Below are 14,668 nucleotides of genomic sequence, written 5' to 3'. Positions count from 1 at the left end.
CATCTATTTGTACATGTGCCAGATCTGTCATTTACATGGGTATTTGTCAAAGGATTTCCAGACTGTTAGCATAGTTGGCATTAGTTTAATTAACACTGAAGCTTGTAAATCAAAGTGAAGACTTGCATGTATCCTGTGAGACTTATGTTTTTCACTGCTAAGAATAATTGTACTTTCTGGAGAGAACTGAAAATAGGAAACCAAGAGTACAAATTTGAGTAATTTTAAAATAGTTGTTATGTCTAGTAATGATCTTCTTTTAAAAAATACACAAAATATTTTATTATCTTCAATCAGGTGACACAAGTTTTATAGAATTGGGAATACTGATTTTTTTTTTATTTCCAATCCTCCATATTTGGTTTATACTCATACTACCCAGCATCTCTACTTAAAAGCAGAACTTAATCTTCTCTCATAAAACTATATAATCATTTAATTATGAGAGAGACTAGTGGTTCTTTTGTTTGCTTTGGGGAGAGCTACACATTTTAATATTGACTCATTTAAAATGCTCTTCAGTAACAAAAAAAATTGTAGCCTCTTTATTTTTAACCAGTATTAAGTCACTCTAAGATCAGTTTTGTACCTTACCTGTTAGGCAAATATTCTTCCTTCCTGTTATTTAATAACATTTTTCTCTGGTTGAGATTGACATAATATATCAGAGTATGCAGGTCTCATGTCACTGTGCTCCTTTGTACTGACAGAGGGGGCACCAGTGCCCATGATCTAGGGGGGCTCCATCAGCCCCAGAGCATGAAGTTGAACACACTGCTGAGCGTGTGAGGGAAATGTGTCAGTGCAAGTATCTCCCTCCTCTTTGATCTGCTCTTTCTTGGGGTTCAGTGATGCAGTTGATGTTACCACCATTCTCCCATTCTCCAAACTCAAGCATCACTTCTCCTCTCAGGAGGAGTCAGGTCAGTGGCTGTGATTTATCTAATACTGACTCCCTCCTTGGTATTCACATTGCCATTGTCCTCACCAGGCCCTGCTCGGCCTGTTACAGTAACTACTTAACAAGCCTCCTTGCTTAGGCTCATGTCTCTGATCGATCCTTCACACTCCTTAGTGTTAGCCCTACCTGACCCTCAACCGTTTGCCTTTATTAGTCTGTCTTGTTTCTGCTTTTCAGGGAGGTGCAGTACGTGTACATTTTCAAATTAATTGCCAACAGTTAAAAATCAGGAGTTTTACATGAAATTCTCAAGTTTTAACTTCACAAAATACAGAAGACCTGGCCTCTCAGAGTAGACAGCCCTTCCCAGGGTGCAGATCTGAGAGATGGCAATAAAAGTTTCAGCTTTATTTTTGAAAATACAAGCTTGCCTTGAAAATAGGATCAGGCATCCTACCCTTTACTACATAAGAGGAGGCAGGAGAAGAGAGAAGATTTCCTGGATATCAGGCAGGCTGGGCCAAAAAAAAGGAAGTGGTGAAGATAAGATGTTCTTTTCTCTATCTAATCAATAATTTAAGTCACTCTTACTCCATGAGGTGGGATAAAAGGGAAATAAGATAATAATGGCCAGAATTACTTTACTGGACATCTCCTCATGGAGCCATGGATTCACAAACTAAGCCCTTCTAATAATCACCTTCCCCAAAGGCCTTTCTTAACCATTTGTCTAAAGTTGCCTGTAACCCCGCCCCTGTCACTCTCATGTAATCACTATAATTATTGTGCTTATTTTATGGATTTATTGTCTCCTTCCACAGAATATAAGAAGAGACCATACCTATCTTCTTAAAAAAGTGTCGGATCCACAATACTCATTAAAAAAACGGTGGGGGCTTCCCTGGTGGTGCAGCGGTTGGGAGTCTGCCTGCTGATGCAGGGGACACGGGCTTTGTGCCCTGGTCCGGGAAGATCCCACATGACGCGGAGCAGCTGGGCCCGTAAGCCATGGCCACTGAGCCTGTGCATCCGGAGCCTGTGCTCCGCAACGGAAGAGGCCACAACAGTGAGAGGCCCGCGTACCGCAAAAAAACAAAAAACAAAAAACAAAAAACGGTGGTGAAATGGAAGAATTAGATAATCTGGCAGTGGGGGGAGGGAATGAATGGTCTGTCTTCCTAAATACAGACACACACTGTTAGGAATTTGTCATATTAATAATTCTTAAGTGGAACACAGGGTACCAGATAGTAAGTCACTGCTCAAAAACAGAACACAAGGGAAACTGAAATAGATGTATTACTCACGGGTCATGGAGGAGGTACCTGCCATGTCTTGAGGGGCCACACGGGGAGGTCAAGGCAGAGTGAAGACAAAGAGAGAGGCAGAACCTCAGCATATGCCTTTATTAGGGTCTGTGGGTGGGGTGTTTTAGGGTTTCTGGGCTAAAGCCAGATGGGTCAATTCAAACCAGAAAGGGGGAGAGGTGATTAACCAGGCTCTGGGAGGTGGGGAGACTGTTTCCCAAGAGCAGTTGGGGAAGTCATAGCAGCAACTTACATGTGCTTGCGAATCGGAGGGCTGCTGTCTAAGGCATGTGCTTGAGGGGCTAGTATCAGTGTAAGGCCACTTCATGCTGCCTGGCCAAAAAAAGGAAAAAAAAAAATTGTACCCTGAGGCAGTAATACCATGGAGTGGCTTAGCCAAATCTTCAACACTCACATACACACAAAACCTATAGTTGCTTTGCACTGCCTGTGGTATATAACGTTGGAAGTTCTAGTCTTATTTCCAAGGTCTTATAGGTTTGTGTGATCTGGCCCAAATCTACCTCTCTAAGTTCCTTTCCAAATCCTTCTGTCTAGACATTTGTGCTCCAGAGACAAGGAATTTTTGTTCCCTGAACTTATTTCTTGAAAATGTGAAGACAGTTTACAGCTTTCCTTTGCTTGTGCTCTTCCTTGCTCTATCTTTACTCCTCTTCTTCCACATCACCTTGCAAGATCCACTTCATGTTCTCACTGAAGTTTCCACCATTTCCCTTGGTCAGAATTAACCCCCCTCCTCTGATCTCCCTGGAGCGTGGCTCTGTCAGTATCATAGCTCGCATTTTAATCTTCTCTCTTACACTTCCTGCCTTACATTGCTCTCTCCTCAGCTTCATTGGATACTCATTGCAGACAGAGAGATTTCCATATCCATCTTCTTTGTTAGTTTCAGTGTCTATCATGGTGCCTTCCATATGATGGGAGCGAGATAAACATTGGCTGCATGAAGGAATCACCGTCACTCACTGGATGCCCCTCGTGGCGAGCCTCACTGAGGTCTAATGCAGCCTCCTGAACATGCTAAGGCTTTACCTTCTTCCCCAAGACTCTTCCTTCTGCTGTTCAAGTATTCAAGATAAATGAGGTCAGCTGTAGACAATAACGTCAGGTGACTCCTTCTATTGTTTGCTCTTCTTTTGTACCTACTTTCGCCTACTAAGTGGGAGTAGGAAATAGGGGTGCAGGGAGCTCAGGTCCTGATGTTAACAGTTTGCTTTTCCACCTCAGCCTTCACAGACTACAGGTCCCAGCGCCCAAAGTCTCCTCCTTTTACCTGCTAACTATTAACTGAGGATGCACAGCACAATCTTCAGAGGGTGGCGTACGGACAGCTCCAATTTTTCAGAGCTCCACTTCAACAGCAAGCCTCTATCTGAACGTCCAGACTCCCTCCTGATATCTGTCCTATTGTCTGTCCTCCCTCCACCAAGAATAAAGCCATCTACCTTGTGATGCAGTGGCTCCTGGTCCTTTGGCATGAGAGAGGAGAGCAGGGAGCTTCCAGTGTGTGCCTCTCAGTGCCCAGGTGCTGGGGGAGCTCTGGTGAATGAGATCAGAGTGGAGTCTTGGGGCAAGTTGGGAGATGAGGGACCTACAGCTCTGAAATTTTACTTCTGGAAAACTGAAAACAAGACGTGTGTGCTTATATATACTACATAAATTAATGTGTGCATGTGCATGTGTGTGTATACATACACATGTATATGTCTACATGTGTGTATATGTATTTTAAATAAAAGAAAAATAGAGAAAGTAACTAAATTGTACTTAGTATCACCAACTGGTTCTGAGACTGTGTCTAGACCAATGATTATAAATAGAACAGATCTAAAATGCGTCTATTAATGCAACAAACATGTATAGAAAATCTGCCCTCATGCAACTCAGAGGCTTCAAGGTAGGCAAGCCATATACTAAATAAATATAATTTGTGTTACAAAGAAATAAGGACTGCCATGAGAACATACACACGAGGACCTGACTTGGCTGCCCTGGGAGGGGACACCTCCCCCCAAAAAAGGCGATGTTTAAGGTGAAACTTAAGGAATAAGTAGCTGCTAGCTTCATGAAGGGGACTGTCAGAGGAGAGAATTACAGTGTATTCAGAATCCCTGAGACAAGGGACAGTGTGAGCAACCAACAGAATTTCCTTACGGCTGATGCAGAAAATAAAAAGAGTGATAAGACCAAAGCAGTGGACAGGACCTGAATGTGGCGGCTGATGTGGGTTTGGTCTGTGTCCTCAGAGAGATGGGAGGCCATAGAGGGTGCTTAGCAGGAGAATGCCAAGAGCAGATCTGCATTTTTAAAGCTCCATCACTACAGCAAGGCAAGAGGACAAATCTGAAAATCAGGGTTTGGATGTTGAACAGCAAGGTAATGGCAGCATCTTGGTGAACTGCGGTGCCATTCAAGCCTATTTACTCTATAATGTTGTAACAGTTATGTGTGGCCTTACATATATATCAGGTTAACAGTATGTTTATTTGACTGCAATACTAGACTTATTAAATGAGTGTTCAGCCTGCATACATAATACAATACGGTATTAACAGAACTTGATATAGATTATATTTTCCCCAATTTATCCCTTGTTTCCTCTCAAGATTATGATCCTGCTTCCTTTATCTGATTTATTCACTCCATACAAACACATGAGAAATCCCTATTTACTTTATTACTAATTATCTGTAAGCTTAAGGGTCTTGTCCCAAAAGCTTTTCTGCTCAGTTTAATGCTATGAAGGCATTAACTGATTATGGGAGGAAAAAAAAACATATTCTTTTCTATACAAGAGAAAGAAGATGGTGGCCCCAATTCAATCTCATGATATAGCAATTAAGAAAGAGAATAAAGACCTTTCTGCTCAGTAAATTTCCAATTTCTTCTCAATAGCTTACTATCAATAGCTAAGTGTCTCCTTTCTATGGTCAAAGTTAGTTTTGACCAAGTTTTCCTCTTCGGCATAAGAGACTTTAAACCCAAAATAATTTAGTAGAAAATTCACTAATTTTCCCTTTTATGACAGAGGATAGTGAAGATCAATTTATAGAAAGGAACACTATAAACATTATGTGACAGATATCAGAGATTGAGCTATGTGATTTTTTTAAAGAAATCACTCATGCCTTATTTCTACATATAAATGTAAATCCAACCTCATCTCAGACTTTGTAGATTGGATTTTAAGGATTATAAGTTTTATAGTAAATAGAAATTTTAGAATAGGAATCAGAACCTTGAGATTAGAAATAAATACTCACCAGTCTGATACCATCTGATATTTGAATCTTCTCAACAATATAACAATGAATTAATGGTTTATCCTGTGTTTAGAAATTTGAAGTGGTATGAAGGGTCCCAGTAATTTCAGAGAAAGGCTCCTGGAGGTGACTACTATCTCCTCGGCTACCCTTGGGGTCCAGCTGAACAAGCCCACTTTCTCTATCCTGAACAGTCTGGTAACAACATTCCCTGTTTTCCACCTGGTCCACATTTGACATGGTCCCTGTTATTTGTTTCATCCTGGCTGTGCTTCTTTGAATGAAAACTTCATCTTTTCCCTTCAGCTTCCTTGATCTTACCAGCCTTGACTTTTAATGCTTACTGTACAAGCAATTAACAGGACGTGAAAGGTCAGTGGAGAAAAGATATTAAGGAGTACTCTCTAAATACCAGCACCCCATGAAGCCAGGTTTGGAATGTGCAGGGTTCGTCCCTGTAGACACTCTGACCCGAGTAAATTATTAGGTGGTTTACAAGAGTCCAAACAGCATTAATCAAACTGACAGGGGAAAAAAAAATCCTCTCTTTATATATAGCATTTATAAACAGTTATTTCAGTATAAGAAGTTTTGCTTTTGAAAATTCAAAAGCATGAAAGCACAGATTAATTTCTCTGCTTAGTCATGAAATACAGTGGTCTCCGAGGGGACGCTTCTTACAGAAGTTTTTCCAAAGTCCCAATTCCCTGTTCTCCTCTTTTCACTCTTATTCCTAAACCAATTAAAAAGACTGGTGAAGAGCTCTGGACAAATGATCTCTCAGATGAAGGCATAGGTTTCCAGGAAGTAGATAAATGGTTGAATAACACTGTTACAAGAAGATAGAATATATAGTAGATGCTTAAACTGTGAACCTCAAGGGACATTTGATGTGTCCTTTGGGGCTTAAAATTATTAGTATCAATTAAAATTACCATATACCATACCATATACCTATACCATAGTACCTTTAGCCTTGGGTTGTTTCAAATTATACCTAATATTTTCCAAACTTGAAAAAGAGGACACATTGTGTGGATACTTCTTTCCCTTTTTAGCATCATATAATGATTTAATGAGACTCACTGGGTTACAAATGGGATAGAATAGGTTCCTTGTATTCCCTTTTTCTCTTTGATAGAATGATCTCATGAGAATTTTGCTACCACTTTTATTTTCTTTGAGAAAATATAGTGCCTTCCACTGATCAGAATAGTTAATTTCAACTTTACTTTCTTTTTACTACTTTTCAATTTACCTTTTTTAAATGACTTTTGGGGCATCTTCCAATATCCCTGTAAACTAATCTAATCCAGTATGAATCCAGTACCCTCAGTTCACTCATTAACTGTGATAAGTTTAATAGAAACAGTGCCTAATCTCAAAAATTGTTTAGCATTTTACTATTCAGTATATTCTACTACTCATGAGGATCCCAAGAAATAAGATTTTAAAAATCATTATCAGATGAAAACTGCTCATCAATCTGATCATTCTTAAGAAGAAACAGAGGACTGATTTTTTTTTTTTCTCATTTGAAAGCAGTGACTTCAGGCTCATTAGTAACAAAATTATTTTTTCATTGCTGAGCAGGGGAAATTGCTTTTTCTAAAATAATAACACTCCGTTATTTTCTAAAAAATAGATAATTATAGTAGCACATAAGGCATTAAGAATTTCCACGGCCACCCTAATTCTGCCTCTCCATTCTCCAAATCTGCTATTTCCCTGAAAGTTTTAAGATCAGTAAGCTTGAATTGACTTTCCTGATAGTTGTTTTTCCATCTTTTCCATAATTTCCTAAGGTTCCTGTATATACGCGTAAACACCAATACTTGTCTTAAATCAACTGAATGAAAATAAATTAGATGGCTAAAATTCATTTTCATCTCATAAGTGTTACACCTTGTCAATTAAAACAAATACTCCTTTTCTGTGCCAAGAAAACATTTTCTGTTACATTCACAATCTGCTTCAACTGCCATCGGGTACAAGAAAAACCTCTAACAGATGAGAATCAGTAAATGGCAATTGCAAGGAGAACTGACTATCTGAATAACAAATGGAAGGCATATTCTGTGAATTATCTTGCATCAGGCAAATACCATGATGAGGGCTTTAAAAGATGTTGTACTACTAATTCTGAGAATAAGACTGGGACCTGGACATCAAAATAAAATACAATATATGTATATATATATATATATATATATTTTATACAGATCTTTACCCTTTATCTCACATGTCACACACTTTTAATGAGGTACAGACAGAAATATTATTGCAGGGTAAATATGGTGATTACTATCTCTCTATCAGAACACAAACAGCTGTATGATATGGTGCCTAGAGAAAGACTTAGATCACGGCCAGTGGAGATAAGTTGGCATCTCCCTGATGCCTGAAAAGACCCAATCAAGTGAAGTCTTTGACCTCTTCCAAAGCAAAACAAGTAAACCATTCTTCTCTGCTTTCCACCCTCGCTCATACCTGCTTTGTGTGTTGCTCCTTTGAAATTTTTCTTCCAAGTGTGCCCAGCACTTACACAAAAATACAAGAGAAATGCATGCCATCAAGAAAGGTCTTAAATGTGTGCTAGGATGGTCAGAGAAGAAGGAAAAACACAGGTGGATATCTTCTGTGGCCTTTGGTTTTCCCCATTCACGTGCTTATGTAATTAAGGCCTGAAACTTTTAGAAACAAAGCAAGCTAGTTATGCCTGCATGAACTGATAACAACCTGAATTCTTTCCTATCCTGTCAATTAGATAGAATCTGGGAGAAGGGATGGGGCAGGAGAAAGCAGGCTTAGAGGAAAGAAGTATGTGAGGGCAGGTAAGGAAGACTCTCAGCGCTTCTGCAGTGTCCCTTTGTTTCCCACGCCACCCCGCCCCCTTCCACCTTCCCTTCACATTGCATCCTACAAGGTGCTGGAACAATGGAGCAGCTCAAAATGTGGTATCAAGTTTACTTGTCTCTCAGAACCTACTGTTTCTTTTCAGAAAGACTACTTCTGACCCGATGGAGATGGGGGTGGGGGGGCGCCTTCAAGATGGAGGAGTAAGACGTGGAGATCACCTTCCTCCCCACAAATACATCAAAACTACATCTACATGTGGAACAACTTCTACAGAACATCTACTGAACGCTGGCAGAAGACCTCAGACCTCCCAAAAGACTCCCTCAGGTGACCTACACGCAGAGGTGGGGCCAAATCCAAAGCTGAACCCTGGGAGCTGTTCGAACAAAGAAGAGAAAGGGAAATCTCTCCCAGCAGCCTCAGGAGCAGTGGATTAAATCTCCACAATCAACTTGATGTACCTGCATCTGTGGAATACATGAATAGACAACAAATCATCCCAAAATTGAGGCTGTGGAATTTGGATGCAAATGTAGACTTGGGGTTTGCCTTCTGCATCTAATTTGTTTCTAGTTTTATGTTTATCTTAGTTTAGTATTTAGAGATTGTTATCATTGGTAGATTTGTTTATTAATTTGGTTGCTCTCTTCCTTTTTTTATTTTATATATATATATTTTTTTCCTTTTTCTCTTTTTGAGAGTGTGTATGTGTATGCTTCTTTGTGTGACTTTGTCTGTATAGCTTTGCTTTTGCCATTTGTCCTAGGGTCTGACTGTCCATTGTATTTTGTTTTTTTTTTATAATATAGTTTTTAGCATTTGTTATTGGTGGATTTGTTTTTTGATTTGGTTGCTCTCTTTCTCTCTTTTATTATTTTTTAATTTTATATTTTTAATAATATTTTTTATTTTAATAACTTTCTTTTCTTTTACTTTTTTTCTTTTGCTCTGTCCTTTTTTTCCCCTCTCTTTTCTTCTGAGCAGTGTGGCTGACATGGTCCTGGTGTTCTGGCCGGGTGTCAGGCCTGAGCCTCTGAGGTGGGAGAGCCGAGTTCAGGACACTCGTCTACCAGACCTCAGGGCCCCATGTAATATAAAATGGCAAAAGCTCTCCCAGAGATCTCCACCTCAATGCTAAGACCCAGCTCCACTCAACGACCAGCAAGTTCCAGTGCTGGACACCCTATGACAAACAACTAGCAAGACACGAACATAAACTCACCCATTAGCAGAGAGGCTGCCTAAAATCATAATAAGATCACAGACACCCCAAAACACACCACCAGACAAGGTCATGCCACCAGAAAGACAAGATCCAGCCTCATCCACCAGAACACAGGCACCAGTCCCCTACACCAGGAAGCCTACACAACCCAGTGAACCAACCTTACCCACTGGAAGAAGACACCAAAAACAATGGGAACTACGAAGCTGCAGCCTGCAAAAAGGAGACCCCAAACACAGTAAGTTAAGCAAAATGAGAAGACACAGAAATACACACCAGATGAAGGAGCAAGGTAAAAACCTACGAGACCAAACAAATGAAGAGGAAATAGGCAGTCTACCTGAAAAAGAATTCAGAGTAATGATAGTAGGGATGATCCAACATCTTGGAAATAGAATGGAGAAAATACAAGAAACGTTTAACAAGGACCTAGAAGAACTAAAGAGCAAACAAACAATGATGAGCAACACAATAAATGAAATTAAAAATTCTCTAGAAGGGATCAATAGCAGAATAACTGAGGCAGAAGAACAGATAAGTGACCTGGAAGATGAAATAGTGGAAATAACTACTGCAGAGCAGAATAAAGAAAAAAGAATGAAAAGAATTGAGGACAGTCTCACAGACCTCTGGGACAGCATTAAATGCACCAACATTCGAATTACAGAGGTCCCAGAAGAAGAAGAGAAAAAAAAAGGGACTGAGAAAATATTTGAAGAGATTATAGTTGAAAACTTCCCTAACATGGGTAAGGAGATAGTCAATCAAGTCCAGGAAGCACAGAGAGTCCCACACAGGATAAATCCAAGAAGAAACACACCAAGAAACATATTAATCAAACTATCAAAAATTAAATACAAAGAAAAAATATTAAGAGCAGCAAGGGAAAAGCAACATTTAACATACCAGAGAAGCCCCATAAGGTAAACCTGATCTTTCAGCAGAAACTCTGCAAGCCAGAAGGGAGTGACAGGACATATTTAAAGTGATGAAAGGGAAAAACCTACAACTGAGATTACTCTACCCAGAAAGGATCTCATTCAGATTCGACAAAGAAATTAAAACCTTTACAGACAAGCAAAAGCTAAGGGAATTCAGCACCACCAAACCAGCTTTACAACAAATGCTAAAGGAACTTCTCTAGGCGGGAAACACAAGAAAGGAAAAGACTTACAATAACAAACCCCAAAAAATTAAGAAAATGGTAATAGGAACATGCATGTCAATAATTACCTTAAATGTAAATGGATTAAATGCTCCAACCAAAAAACATAGACTGGCTGAATGGATACAAAAACAAGACCCATACATATGCTGTCTAGAAGAGACGCACTCAGACCTAGGGACGCATACAGACTGAAAGTGAGGAGATGGAAAAAGATATTCCATGCAAATGGAAATTAAAAGAAAGTTGGAGTAGCAATTCTTATATCAGATAAAATAGTCTTTAAAATAAAGACTATTACAAGAGACAAAGAAGGACACTACTCATTACATAAGGCAAATGCTGAGAGCCATAAAAGGGGAAATCGACAGTAACATAATCATAGTAGGGGACTTTAACACTGCACTTTCACCAATGGACAAATCATCAAAATGAATAAGGAAACACAAGCATTAAATGATACATTAAACAAGATGGACTTAACTGATATTTATAGGACACTCCATCCAAAAACAGCAGATTACACTTTCTTCTCAAGTGCTCATGGAACATTCTCCAGGATAGATCATATCTTGGTTCACAAATCAAGCCTTGGTAAATTTAAGAAAATTGAAATCGTATGAAGTATCTTTTCCAACCACAATGCTATGAGTCTAGATATCAATTACAGGAAAAAATCTGTAAAAAATACAAACACATGGAGGCTAAACAATACGTTACTAAATAACCAAGAGATCACTGAAGAAATCAAAGAGGAAATAAAAGAATACCTAGAAACAGATGAGAATGAAAACATGACAACCCAAAACCTACGGGATGTAGCAAAAGGAGTTCTGAGACGGAAGTTTATAGCAATACAATACTACCTCAAGAAACATAAAATATCTCAAATAAACAACCTAACCTTACACCTAAAGCAATTTGAGAAAGAAGAACAAAAAAACCCCAAAGTTAGCAGAAGGAAAGAAATCATAAGGATCAGATCAGAAATAAATGAAAACGCAATGAAGGAAACAATAGCAAAGATCAATAAAACTAAAAGCTGTTTCTTTGAGGAGATAAACAAAATTGACAAACCATTAGCCAGACTCATCCAGAAAAAAAGGGAGAAGACTCAAATCAACAGAATTAGAAATGAAAAGGGAGAAGTAACAACTGACACTGCAGAAATACAAAGGATCATTAGAGATTACTACAAGCAACTCTATGGCAATAAGATGGACAACTTGGAGGAAATGGACAAATTCATAGAAAAGCACAACTTTCTGAGACTAAACCAGGAAGAAATAGAAAATATAAACAGACCAGTCACAAGCACTGAAATTGAGACTGGGAGTAAAAATCTTCCAGCAAACAGAAGCCCAGGACCAGATGGCTTCACAGGCGAATTCTATCAAACATTTAGAGAAGAGCTAACACCTGTCCTTCTCAAGCTCTTCCAAAATATAGCAGAGGGAGGAACACTCCCCAAGTCATTCTACAAGGCCACCATCACCCTGATACCAAAACCAGACAAACATGTCACAAAGGAAGAAAACTACAGGCCAATATCACTGATGAACATAGATGCAAAAATCCTCAACAAAATACTAGAATACAGAATCCAACAGCACATTAAAAGGATCATACACCATGATCAAGTGGGTTTTATCCCAAGAATGCAAGGAATCTGCAAATACGCAAATCTATCAATGTGAAAAAACATATTACCAAATTGAAGGAGAAAAACCATATGATCATCTCAATAGATGCAGAAAAAGCTTTTGACAAAATTCAACACCTATTTATGATATAAACCCTCCAGAAAGTAGGCATAGAGGGAACTTAGCTCAACATAATAAAGGCCATATATGACAAACCCACAGCCAAAATCATTCTCAATGGTGAAAAACTGAAACCATTTCCACTAAGATCAGGAAAAAAGACAAGGTTGCCCACTCTCACCACTGTTATTCAACATAGTTTTGGAAGTTTTAGCCACAGCAATTAGAGAAGAAAAAGAAATAAAAGAAATCCAAATCAGTAAAGAATAAGTAAAACTGTCACTGTTTGCAGATGACATTATACTATACATAGAGAATCCTAAAGATGCTACCAGAAAACTACTAGATTTATTCAATGAATTTGGTAAAGTAGCAGGATACAAAATTAATGCACAGAAATCTCTTGCATTCCTATACACTAATGATGAAAAATCTGAAAGAGAAATTAAGGAAACACTCCCATTTCCCATTGCAACAAAAAGAATAATAAACCTAGGAATAAACCTACCTAAGGAGAGAAAAGACCTGTATTCAGAAAATTATAAGACACCGATGAAAGAAATTAAAGATGATACAAACAGATGGAGAGATATACCATGTTCTTGGATTGGAAGAATCAACACTGTGAAAATGTCTATACTAGCCAAAGCAATCTAAAGATTCAATACAATCCCTATCAAACTACTAACGGCATTTTTCACAGACCTAGAACAAAAAATTTCAGAATTTGTATGGAAACACAGAAGACCCCGAATAGCTAAAGCAATCTTGAGAAAGAAAAACGGAGATGGAGGAATCAGGCTCCCGTACTTCAGACTATACTACAAAGCTACAATAATCAAGACAGTATGGTACTGGCACAAAAACAGAAATATAGATCAATGGAAGAGGGTAGAAAGCCCAGAGATAAACCCACAGACATATGGTCACCTTATCTTTGACAAAGGAGTCTAGAATATACAATAGAGAAAAGACAACCTCTTCAATAAGTGGTGCTGGGAAAACTGGACAGCTACATGTAAAAGAATGAAATTAGAACACTCTGTAACACCATGCACAAAAATAAACTCAAAATGGATTAAAGACCTAAATGTAAGGTTAGACACTATAAAACAGAGTGTCCTGCCTATGTTTTCCTCTATGACATAAATCACAGCAAGATCATTTTGAACCACCTCCTAGAAAAATGGAAATAAAAACAAAAATAAACAAATGGGACCTAATGAAACTTCAAAACTTTTGCACAGCAAAGGAAACCATAAACAAGACGAAAAGACAACCCTCAGAATGGGAGAATATTTGCAAACGAAGCAACTGACAAAGGACTAATCTCCAAAATATACAAGTAGCTCATGCAGCTCAATATCAAAAAAACAAACAACCCAATCCAAAAGTGGGCAGAAGACCTAAACAGACATTTCTCCAAAGACGATATAGAGATTGCCAAGAAACACATGAAAGCATGCTTAACATCACTAAATCTTTAGAGAAATGCAAATCAAAACTACAATGAGGTATCACCTCACACTGGTAAGAATGACCGTCATCAAAAAATCTACAAACAATAAATGCTGGAGAGGGTGTGGAGCAAAGGGAACCCTCTTGCGCTGTTGGTGGGAATGTAAATGGATACAGCCACTATGGAGAACAGTATGGAGGTTCCTCAAAAAACTAAAAATAGAACTACCATAGGATCCAGCAATCCCCCTACTGGGCACATATCCTGAGAAAACCATAATTCAAAAAGAGTCATGTACCACAATGTTTATTGCAGCTCTGTTTACAATAGCCAGGACATGGAAGCAACTTAAGTGTCCATCGACAGATGAACGGATAAAGAAGATGTGGCACATATATACAATGGAATATTACTCAGCCATATAAAGAAATGAAATTGAGTTATTTGTAGTGAGGTGGATGGACCTAGAGTCTGTAATAAGGAGTGAAGTAAGTCAGAAAGAGAAAAACAAATACCGTATGCTAACACATATATATGGAATCTAAAAATAATAATAATAATGGTTCTGAAGAACCTAGAGGCAGGATGGGAATAAAGACGCAGACACAGAGAATGGACCTGAGGACACAGGGAGGGGGAAGGGTAAGCTGGGACGAAGTGAGAGAGTGGCATGGACATATATACACTACCAAATGTAAAATAGAT

General features: G+C 38.7%; 2 long non-coding RNA genes across 2 annotated transcripts in view; both read left to right on the top strand.

The window, feature by feature from the left end:
- Nucleotides 1-3,862, top strand: part of LOC309838842 — a 125,344-nt gene extending 121,482 nt beyond the window's left edge. Inside the window, exons 3-4 of the long non-coding RNA XR_014298401.1 lie at nucleotides 3,116-3,337; nucleotides 3,457-3,862. This is a non-coding gene — a long non-coding RNA (uncharacterized lncRNA). The remainder of the gene's footprint in view (nucleotides 1-3,115; nucleotides 3,338-3,456) is intronic.
- The window catches only part of LOC309838843, a 530,643-nt gene that overhangs the window by 402,333 nt on the left and 113,642 nt on the right, over nucleotides 1-14,668 (top strand). The gene's annotated exons all lie outside the window — the stretch shown is intronic.

The sequence above is a fragment of the Grampus griseus genome, assembly GCF_964374135.1.
Source record: "Grampus griseus genome assembly, chromosome: 21".
Classification (NCBI taxonomy): Eukaryota; Metazoa; Chordata; class Mammalia; order Artiodactyla; family Delphinidae; genus Grampus; species Grampus griseus.
This window is presented reverse-complemented; position numbering and strand designations above follow the sequence as displayed.